Source organism: Elephas maximus, chromosome 11 (assembly GCF_024166365.1).
Source record: "Elephas maximus indicus isolate mEleMax1 chromosome 11, mEleMax1 primary haplotype, whole genome shotgun sequence".
Classification (NCBI taxonomy): domain Eukaryota; kingdom Metazoa; phylum Chordata; class Mammalia; order Proboscidea; family Elephantidae; genus Elephas; species Elephas maximus.
This window is the reverse complement of record NC_064829.1, coordinates 60,551,675-60,561,589: the sequence shown is the minus strand read 5'-3', so window position 1 is coordinate 60,561,589 and position 9,915 is coordinate 60,551,675. Positions and strand designations below refer to the sequence as shown.

The 9,915-nt window shown below is 39.5% G+C and overlaps 1 non-coding gene across 1 annotated transcript; it reads right to left on the bottom strand.

Annotated features, from left to right (window-relative positions):
* Positions 1–1,877: 1,877 nt before the first annotated feature.
* LOC126086385 (U6 spliceosomal RNA) lies at positions 1,878–1,984 on the bottom strand. The gene has a single exon (XR_007519477.1). It is a non-coding gene; the product is annotated as a U6 spliceosomal RNA (small nuclear RNA).
* Between the last annotated feature and the right edge of the window lie 7,931 nt (positions 1,985–9,915).

The following is a 9,915-nucleotide window of genomic DNA, read 5'->3' as shown; positions in this document are numbered from 1 at the left end:
TGAGTTAGAACAAGTAAAGCCTTAAGAACATTGCCTGACACAGAGTAAACTATGTATGGCTTTGGTATTATTAGCAATAATAACAGTTCTCCACGAAAGCCCATCAGCTCAATCCAAACAGTTGGACCAGAATATATGGTCACCTTGGGCTATTTTAGGGGCCCTGGTTGCTCAGTGGTTAAGCATTTGGTGCTAACCAAAAGGTCAGCAGTTGGAATTCACCAACTGATCCTTGAAAATCCTAGGGGGCAGTTCTACTCTGTCCTATAGAGTTGCTATGAGTGGGAATCGATTGGAAGGCAATGGGTTTGGTTTTGGTTTGGGGGCTATTGTAAGAAGCCCAGGTGGTACACTGGTTAAAGTGCTTGGCTGCTAAGTGAAAGGTCGGCAGTTCGAACCCACTGCCCACTCTGTGGAAGAAAGATGTGATAGTCAGCTTGCATAAAGATTTACAGCTTTGGAAACCCTATGAGGCTGTTGTACTCCATCCTATAGGGTTGCTATGAGTTGGAATGAACTTGGCAGCAGTGGGTTTGGTTTGGTTTGGGTTTAGGCTATTTTATCATTTTAGGGAGATTGGGAGATTATGATTCTTAGACGTCAGCTCTAATTAGTGATCTTGACCTGATGCCAGGACAAGCTACTTTTCCTGGGGGTATTTAAAGAAATCCACATTGAAATGCTGCTACTTCTATACATTCTTTTTCTGATCCAGTTGCTTTCTTCCCTGAACTCTGGGTTTCAAATATGGCATCAGCATTTTCTCTGCTTACAGCATTGCAAGTTCAGGGACACTGCTCCTTGGGGCATCGTTGTCTGCTGCTAGTAAACAGTGCTCAGTGTGTTTGCTTTAGTTCTGCAAAGGACCTGGGAGGAGTTGGGTTTGAAGCCTTGGGGAGCCTCATATACAGAGGCAGGTAGTGGGAATAGACTTCATTTTTTCACTGGAGAACAAGTTCAGTTTGCTACATGATAAGGAAGTTGTAGAAAGTTTGCTTTTTCTCTCTTCTTTTTTCTCAATGGCTTTCTCCCTTTCACTATTACCCAGAACCCCCTTGGAGTACCTTCCCCTGGCAGTTCTGGACCTCTTTGCTGCTAGGGGAAGTTGGGAGAGGCAGAGCAGGGTCTGTCTTCTGAGACTCTCCCATGTTCCATGCTCCACTCCCACAATTGACATTACATAGGTCAATTTTATGCCTATGTGCCTGATTTCTCCGCACTTTGGTTGTTAGAGTGTGCATTTGGTATTTTCCTTGTAGGTGCTTTAATTGCTTGCTTGAGACAAGCTATAACATAAAGACAGAGGAAATAACACTGGGCCGAGAGCTAAGAAACCCAAATCCACTTAGGCTCTATTTTTATACTGCTATGTGGCCTTGAGCAAATCACTTCACCTCTTAGTCCTCAGCTTCCTAATCCGTAAGATCAATGAAATGAAATAATTTCTGTCTGGAAGTTGGCTCTGAAAATGTATAATTAACGGTGAAATGTCAAAGTTCTTGGAAGACTTGGTAGGTAGATATTCAGGGTCAGAAGAACTTCCTGAAATCCCTTTATCATTCCATCAGCATCTCTCAAGAACTGGATCAACATACAAATCTTGATTTTATGTTTGAGAAAAAGGTGCTTTATAAGGCTAACTGAATCAGTCCATCCCATCACTGTTTCCCTGGGTCCCCCAGAGCCTGGGATATATGAGAAGAACACCTAAAGCAGGTTTTTTCCAACCTTCCTGTTGAAGTAGTTCCAAAGAATGTGTATTTCAGAGGATCTGAGGTATGGATCAAATTAGTATGCTGCAAATTACCATCTTTAAATTCAAACAAAGTTTACATTTTACTCTATATGTTTGTTTGTTAATTTTTATCATGCTTTAAAAAAATATGGAATGCTTCACGAATTTGCGTGTCATCCTTGCTCAGGGGCCATGCTAATCTTCTCTGTATCATTCCAATTTTAGTATACGTGCTGCCGAAGCAAGCACTCTATGATGTTTGTTTTAATGATATTTGGAATTATTTAACATCAAGTGACATTAATACCCCAAGACTATGCACTGAGTTTGGTGTCTTGGTCACCCTCCTAGTATATCCACCAAGTTGAGAAGCATGGCTTTTCCAGCAATTATAATTCATGGAGTGCACCATGTAAGTACATAGGTTGAGACTAATGAACATCATGGAATTATTTTTTAAAATTACTCTGGACTATGTAATATATGTAGATATAGACACAAGTATAGTTGCAGTTATATATATACAGCTGTATCCAAAACAGTCACCTTAGTGGCCACTACACTTATTCCAATAATGCAGATATTTCCCACACATTTTTAGTGCTCTTTGTGGATGGCATTTAGAGTCTGCTTGAAAATCATACAATAAATTAGTACTACAAATCTGGTTCACTTCAGACATGCTTTTAGCCAAATATAGTAAAGGTAGGAGAAACCAAAAACTCACTTGCTTATTCTCTCCTCAACTTCTTTAGAAATCTTTGTGGAATTCTCAGGCCGAAGGGGCAGTTTGATGGCCCTAGAGAGAAGACAGAATAAGAATTTTGGAAACGGTGGAAGAATTCCTTTAGGAAAAATTACATTGTCTCTCCTTAATCATCTTAATTATCATACATTTTTGGGAGAGTATTAATTGCTGCAACCACTTAACAGCATCCAACAACCTGTTAAAGGCATATATGACTTTTGAGCCTGGCATTTCACTGGTAGAAATTCATCAAATATATATAGAATTACATGTGTGCAAATATGAAGGTAGAAAGATTTTTATTATCGTATTTGTCTCCTAATAGCAAGAGACTAAAAGGATATAAATATCCATCAGTAGGGGCTGGGTTAAATAAAGTATGTTACATGTAGGCCTTGAAACGCTTGACAGCCAGTAGAGGATATGAAGTCCATCGCCATGTACTAAAAAGGAAAAATTGTCAAGATACAGCCTTAAGGGATAAAGTCAAGGAACAGAATTGAGGGAGAGTCACTCTCATTTGTGTTATTAAAATAAGGCAATGTCCTTGCATATGTATGGCAAGTTCCTGGAAGGATATGTAAGAAAATCTTAAAGCATTTGTCTCTGGAGAAGAAACGGCAAGTCTGAGGTGAGAGAGATATTTACTTTTCATTAGATACTGAATTTGTCCCATGTGTATGCATTGCCTTGTGATTTAAAAAGAAAATACTAGAGAGAGAATGAGAGAGGGAGAGAGAAGTGGGAAGATTTAAAACAAAATCAAACTCAGGATAGATACCTAGTCTCCCATGGTGGCTCTGTTGAAAAGCATCATGCTCTTTGCAATGTTAAAGTTCTTTTCTACTTGCTAAAGCTAGACAGATCACTAGATCCTCACACCTTAAATTCAGGGGCTCTCTACTGACCTCTGACTCTTCAATTCTCATGGGAACTTTTCCTAAACTGGTTGAGAGGGTGACAAGCACTGCTTATATTTTGGTTTTACTTGGTTGAGAAAGCTGATATTGTGAGAAAGGCTCAGGGTGAATCCTGGCAATTGGGGCTGCAGGAGTAGTGTTTATAAATTGGAGAAATGCTTTTCTGCTGAGGGTTTCTTTCGCAGACTGGGAAGTCTTCTCAGTAGGCAGGATTCCAGTAGCTTTAGGTTCACTTGCAAAAGCTTTCTCCAAATGCAAAATCCACGTAAGAGTTTTCAAACTACATCCCTAGAGACCAAGCTTGTTAAAATTGTTCTTCCCCAAACAAATGTATATTCAAAGAAACAGGGGAAATATTTATTTCACAGTTATCTCCTGGCCCTAGGGACAAACTCGAGTGTTTCCTGTTGACTTATGACCAACCTGAGGGGCATATTAGCTAACGCCTGCAGGGGTCAGTCCTGGGTTCAGTGCTCCTTAGTGATATTTTGTCCTTTGCAAAGGGTGCAAGGGTACAGGTGGCATCAGGTAATCAGGAAGGAGGTGGCATCATTTTGGAGACAAGAAGGGAATCTAAATTATGTTAGTAAATTGAAAAGGTGAAGAAGAGAAACAAACAGAAGGAGAGAAAATACGGGAAGTACTTAAGATGTGGAAAAGGTAACGGTCAAACTCTGGTGAAGAACCATTCACAATTAAACTCAAGGGTTAGCATAGATAACAAGCCATCATAAAATTTTTTTTTTTTTTTTTTAGTCAGTATTTAATCAGAAAACCCATTCTGTGAGTCACAGACAATGGAAGAAAATCGTTATTTTCTACTGAAAGCTAGTGAGGCATTATTTTGAGTTCTCTTTTTATTTCTAGGTTCTAATGCCTGCCTGGAAGGATACATTAAAAAAAAAAAAAACAGATATGGTGATATAGCTGAGAAATATGACATAAAATGAACTATAAGAGCAGGAAAGATCACGTACATAGATTTCTAAGAAGCATTATGTGAGTTACTTCAGGAAGGGTGCCTGAACTTCACAGTAGCTGAAAATCTACAAGAAAGGTTTACTCAGGGCACCATGTCTTTGTGTTAATGAATTAAGCCTTCAAGATATCTCAATTCCAATTCCAACACCCCTGGGAGTATTTTAAGGAGATGCTCACATTTGCACTATAGACTCTGATGGAGCTTGTGCTTCTAGTTCATAACACTTACTGAAATTGTAAGTAAGTAATTAATTCCTTCCACAAATATTTATTTTGCACTCAAGCACTATTCTAAGCTTTAAACTCTGGTTTCAAACTGGCCAGTTCTTTGCAGAGTTCCTCTTTTCCTTGGAGTAAGATATCTTAGACAACTTAGAAAACTCACTGGCAACTCTCATTTTTGCCCGGACATCTCCTTGTCCACATCCAAAAACTTATTATGACATTTCCCATCTTCCAAGTTACCACAGGAAATTGATTACCCAAATATTTCACAACTACAATGTTCTCATTTTTCCAGTTTCCTATAGTGGTTTTCTTGACATTTTTCCAGCATCCTGTCCATTCCCACAGGTGAAGTAGATGGCACATATTTTAGATTTTTGTTATGCAAACACCCCATTCCAGGCATCAATTTCTGTATAACTTACCTAAACCGAAAAAAAAAAAAAAAAAAAACCAGTGCTGTTGAGTGAATTCTAACTCATAGCGAACCTCTAGGACCACAAAAATGCCATATAACAACCAACCACAAAACAGTGGCTTATAACATAAGCGAATACTCAGAGACCTGCGGGTCAACTGGGCAGTTTTTCTGGTCTTGGCTGAGCTCGCCCATGTGTCTGAGGGCAGCTGTGGGTCACATAGGCAACTTTGCTGATGTAGAACGGACTTAATTTGGATAACTAGGGTGACCTGACTCTGTGCCACATGTATTTCATTACCAAGCAGGACAACCCAGACTTGTTTTTAAGGCAATCTACAGAGAGGCAACAGAGCAAGCAGAAATGGACAAGATTTCTCTGCTTGTATCATATTTGTCAAGGAAATACACATAGTTGAACTCTAAATCAAGAAGAAGGGAACTATCCTCCACCTCTTGATAAGGGCAGCTGCGAAGCCATATGTGAAGGGCATAGATAGATACACGCAAGGGTAAATAATTGGAAATATTAACACAATAAATCTACCAAGGAACCCTAGTGGCATAGTGGTTAAGTGCTACGGCTGCTAGCCAACAGGGTGGCAGTTCAAATCCACCAGGTGCTCCTTGAAAACTCCATGTGGCAGTTCTACTCTGTCCTATAGGGTCCCTATGAGTCAGAATTGACTCAACGGCAATAGGTCTTAAGTTATAAATCTACCAGAGAGACTCTTCCATAATCTAGATCAAAGATGTTGATGTCCTGGTGGCAGTGGGGGTGGTGAGAAATAGTCAAATTCTGGTTATTTATGGGGGTCAAGGTGATAAAATTTTATAACTGACCAGATGTAGAGTATGAGAGAAAAAGAAATATTGAGGTTGATACAAGTTTTGGCCTGAGCATGTGGGAGAATAGAGTGAGTAATCAATGAAGTGGAAAAGGCTGTACAATAAACAGGTATGGAGGTATAAACAGGTATAAGGACATTTATCTCGAATATCTTTCCAGTTAAAATGGCTACAAAACAAAACTTAGTGGCTTACAACATTGATATTGCTCACAAATCTGCAGTTTGGGCAGGACTCAGGGGGAATAGCTCATCTCTGCCCCACTCGGCATCAGCTCGGGCGGCCAGAACCACCTGAAGTCTCACTCACTCATGTGTCTCATGGTTGATGCTGGGAAGACTCAAACAACTAGGGACTAGAAGAGCTGGTGTTCCTCAGACATGTCTCTCACATTTGGCATGGTCTTATCACATAGTCTTTGCAATGTGGTGGCTTCAGGGTAGCAAGACTTCTTATGTGTCAGCTGAGGGCTCCCAGGATGCATGTCTCCAGGGAGAAGTCACACAGCATCACTTCCACTGCTTTATATTCGTCAGAAGTGAGTCCCTAAGGTCAGCCCACTTTCAAGAAAAGGGGATTGGCACTCCATCTTGGTGGGAGGAGGGTCAAAGACTTGGTGAACACATTTTCAAAGTACCACAACACAGTAAGCAAGATGCCCATTAGACTTCCAAGTAGAGAGGAGAAGGAAGTGCTCACATGCATATACCAGCCTAGAACTCTGAGCAGAGATCCAAGCTGAGGATATAAATTTGAGAGTCAGAGAAGAGGACCACAAATCAAGTCCCAGAACATACCAAAACTTAAAAATTGGAGAGATAAGGTAGAAGAAGCAAAGGCAGTGGAGAAGGAGCTGCAAAAAAGGTAGGAGAAAAAACAGGAAGTGTGATTTCCTGTAATTATTTTGAAAATAAAATATATATCATATGAGGGCAGGAACCGTGTATTCTGTCTTTTTGTGAATGCCCATCGCTATGTCTGTAGATACTCAAAAATCGATATTGGTTGGATAGGTAAATGTTAAACTATAGGAAAACTCAGGATAAGGGCTCAGTGACTGGGATGATGGGAAACAGAAAATCATGAAGAAAGAGATAGTAGTAAGGAGTCTTATTCTTGGCATATATATAAAGCATTTGGAAAGGCATTTCTGGAATTCTATAAGCTTGGGTCAACTGGCACATCACAAAGATGATGTTTGACATATTGGGAAAGGATAAATCCTCCAAAGAAGAGAGATAGTAAAGAGAGAGGAAATCTCAATGACAGAATCTTGGGGAACGACAGCTTCTCACCATTGCCCTCTAGCTCAGAATGATATAGTTAATGCTTTGCTTTCTACCCTCACCTTACGGCTCTCCTTTCTATGCTCTAATCACATTAGCATCCTTTCTTTTTCATAACAACCTTGCTGATCTGTGGCATACCAAGGATTGTAAAAAAAGGAAAAAAATGTTTGTTTTTTTTTTAATTCTCTATTTGGCATGATTTACCACATTTCAGATCTGCTTGGTTGAAGCCTTTATATATCCCTGCTACTTGCCCTAGGAGCAGGAGAAAAGGGAGAGTGATATTGAGGCCTAGTATATCCAGCACAATAGGTCAAGGATGGACAGGTTGGGAACAGGAGATAGGAAGAGAACATAGAGTACTCAGTATGTGTCAGTAGCTTTACACATGTTACATTATTTAATTCTCACAACCACCATGTGAATTTGGTATTAACCCCATTTTATAGAGTAGGAAACAGAGGGTTAAGTAATTTCCCCTACTGGTTTGATCCAGTACAAGGAATGTAATAGGTATGGGAACTTAGCCACAGAAAGGCTGGGGTTCCAGCTCAGGAAACTCAGCTATTGGAAACTAGCATTCAAAGCAGGAGTTGTTATCGAAATCCTAGGTCCAATCCGTGGGGTCTAGGAGGGCAAGCCAGAATCACAAGTTACTGGGAAACTAACACACCAGGCACTTTAAATTTGAGCAAATGAAATCAGAGTTGATATTTCCAATAGAATTATAGTACCTGCATGGTTCCTTTTGAATAGCATCTAGAGATAGCATTTGCATGTCATATGTTTGTGATAATTAACCATTTTGAAGGGTAGCGTTGGTGGAGATAATTACACAACTGCACATATATTTATAGTTCCCTACACAATCATAGGTGAGCAGAACACTTCACTGTTCAATTAATGACTGTTTAAATAATAGCCTGAACCACTGAATCGACTCCCTTGTTGAGATAATATAGCTTTGCAAAATAAAGTACAGGAGTGCAGAGCAATGCTCTTGGAAATCATGTTATAATGCCTAATAGTGAGAAACTTGGTGCACAATAATGTGACCTGAGGTTAATATGCAAAGCAGAGAAGTCTTCTCTTTTATTGCAATAGAGACCTCTGATAATCAAATAAGTATTTGTTGAGAATTGTACTACATATTAGGTGTTATAAGGAATATAAAAATAAAAAAAAATAGTATTTGTCTTCAAAGAGCGTACAAAATGTAACTCAAATCTCAGGTAGCAAGTGCAAGAGGGGTGGAATAAATAATGTCTTCCCTGCCTTCCCCCTCAAAGTTAGAAATCACTAGGGAGTGGGGGTAATTTAGGAAGGAGTCCCACAGAATAAGAAGGAATACATGAGCAAAGTTCCAGAGAAGTACATGGTTATTCAGGGCATGGTAAGTGGGTAAGTACAGCTCAAAGGGAAGGTTAACACTGGAGGGCAATAGGGTCTAAGATTGGAGACAGGTTTTGAGTTTCAACTCAATGCATTGAAAAACATATTGAGAGATATGGCATAACTAAATACTTCAGGAAGACATTTCTGATAGTATATACAAAATGGTTTTGTCCTTAGGTTGGTAGTTTGAATCCACCAGCTGCTCCTTGGAAACTCTATGAGACAGTTTCACCCTGTCCCATTGGGTCAGTATAAGTCTAAATTGACTCAGCTGCTACAGGTCTTTTTCAATCAGGAAAAATAATGGCTAATCAATATATGTTCCACTGAAATAATCTATTGTCATTTTCTTTGCATTCAGACTCCTCCCCTGCCTTCAAAAATTGTTCATAATCCAAGGAAAGAGACTTTCTTTTTTTTACTAAGTTATTTTATCACCTTATGGAATTATCAACCTCTATTTTTTTATACTCAGGAAAGGTGTACATCGGGGTTATATCCTTTCACCATACTTATTCAATCTGCATGCGGAGCAAATAATCCAAGAAACTCCACTATATGAAGAAGAATGGGGCATCAGAATTGGAGGAAGACTCATTAACAACCTGTGTTATGCAGATAACACAACCTTGCTTGCTGAAAGTGAAGAGGACTTGAAGCACTTAATGATGAAGATCAAAGACTACAGCTTTCCGTGTGGATAACACCTCAACATAAAAAAAGAAAATCCTCACAACTGGACCAAAAAGCAATATCACAATAAACAGAGAAAAGATTGAAGATGTTCAGGATTTCATTTTACCGGGATCCACAATCAACACACATAGAAGCAGCAGTCAAGAAATCAAGGGATACATTGCATTGGGCAAATCTGGTGCAAAAGGCCTCTTCAAAGTCTTAAAAAGCAAAAATATCACCTGAAGACTAAGGTATGCCTGACCCAAGCCATGGTGTTTTTAATTGTCCTCATATGCATGTTAAACCTGGACAATGAATAAGGAAGACTGAAGAAGAATTGACACCTTTGAACTGTGGTGTTGGTGAAGAATACTGAATATATTGTGAACTGCCAGAAGAACGAACAAATCTGTCTTGGAATAAATACAGCCACAATGGTCCTTAGAAGCAAGGATGGCGGGACTGTATCTCACCTACTTTGGACACGTTATCAGGAGGGACCAGTCTCTGGAAATGACATGATGCTTGGTAAAGTAGAGAGTCAGCAAAAAAGAGGAAGACCTTCAAGGAGATAGATTGACACAGTAGCTGCAAATACGAGCTCAAGCATAACAACAATTGTGAGGATGGCATAGGGCTGAGTAACATTTTGTTCTGTTATACATAGGGTCACTATG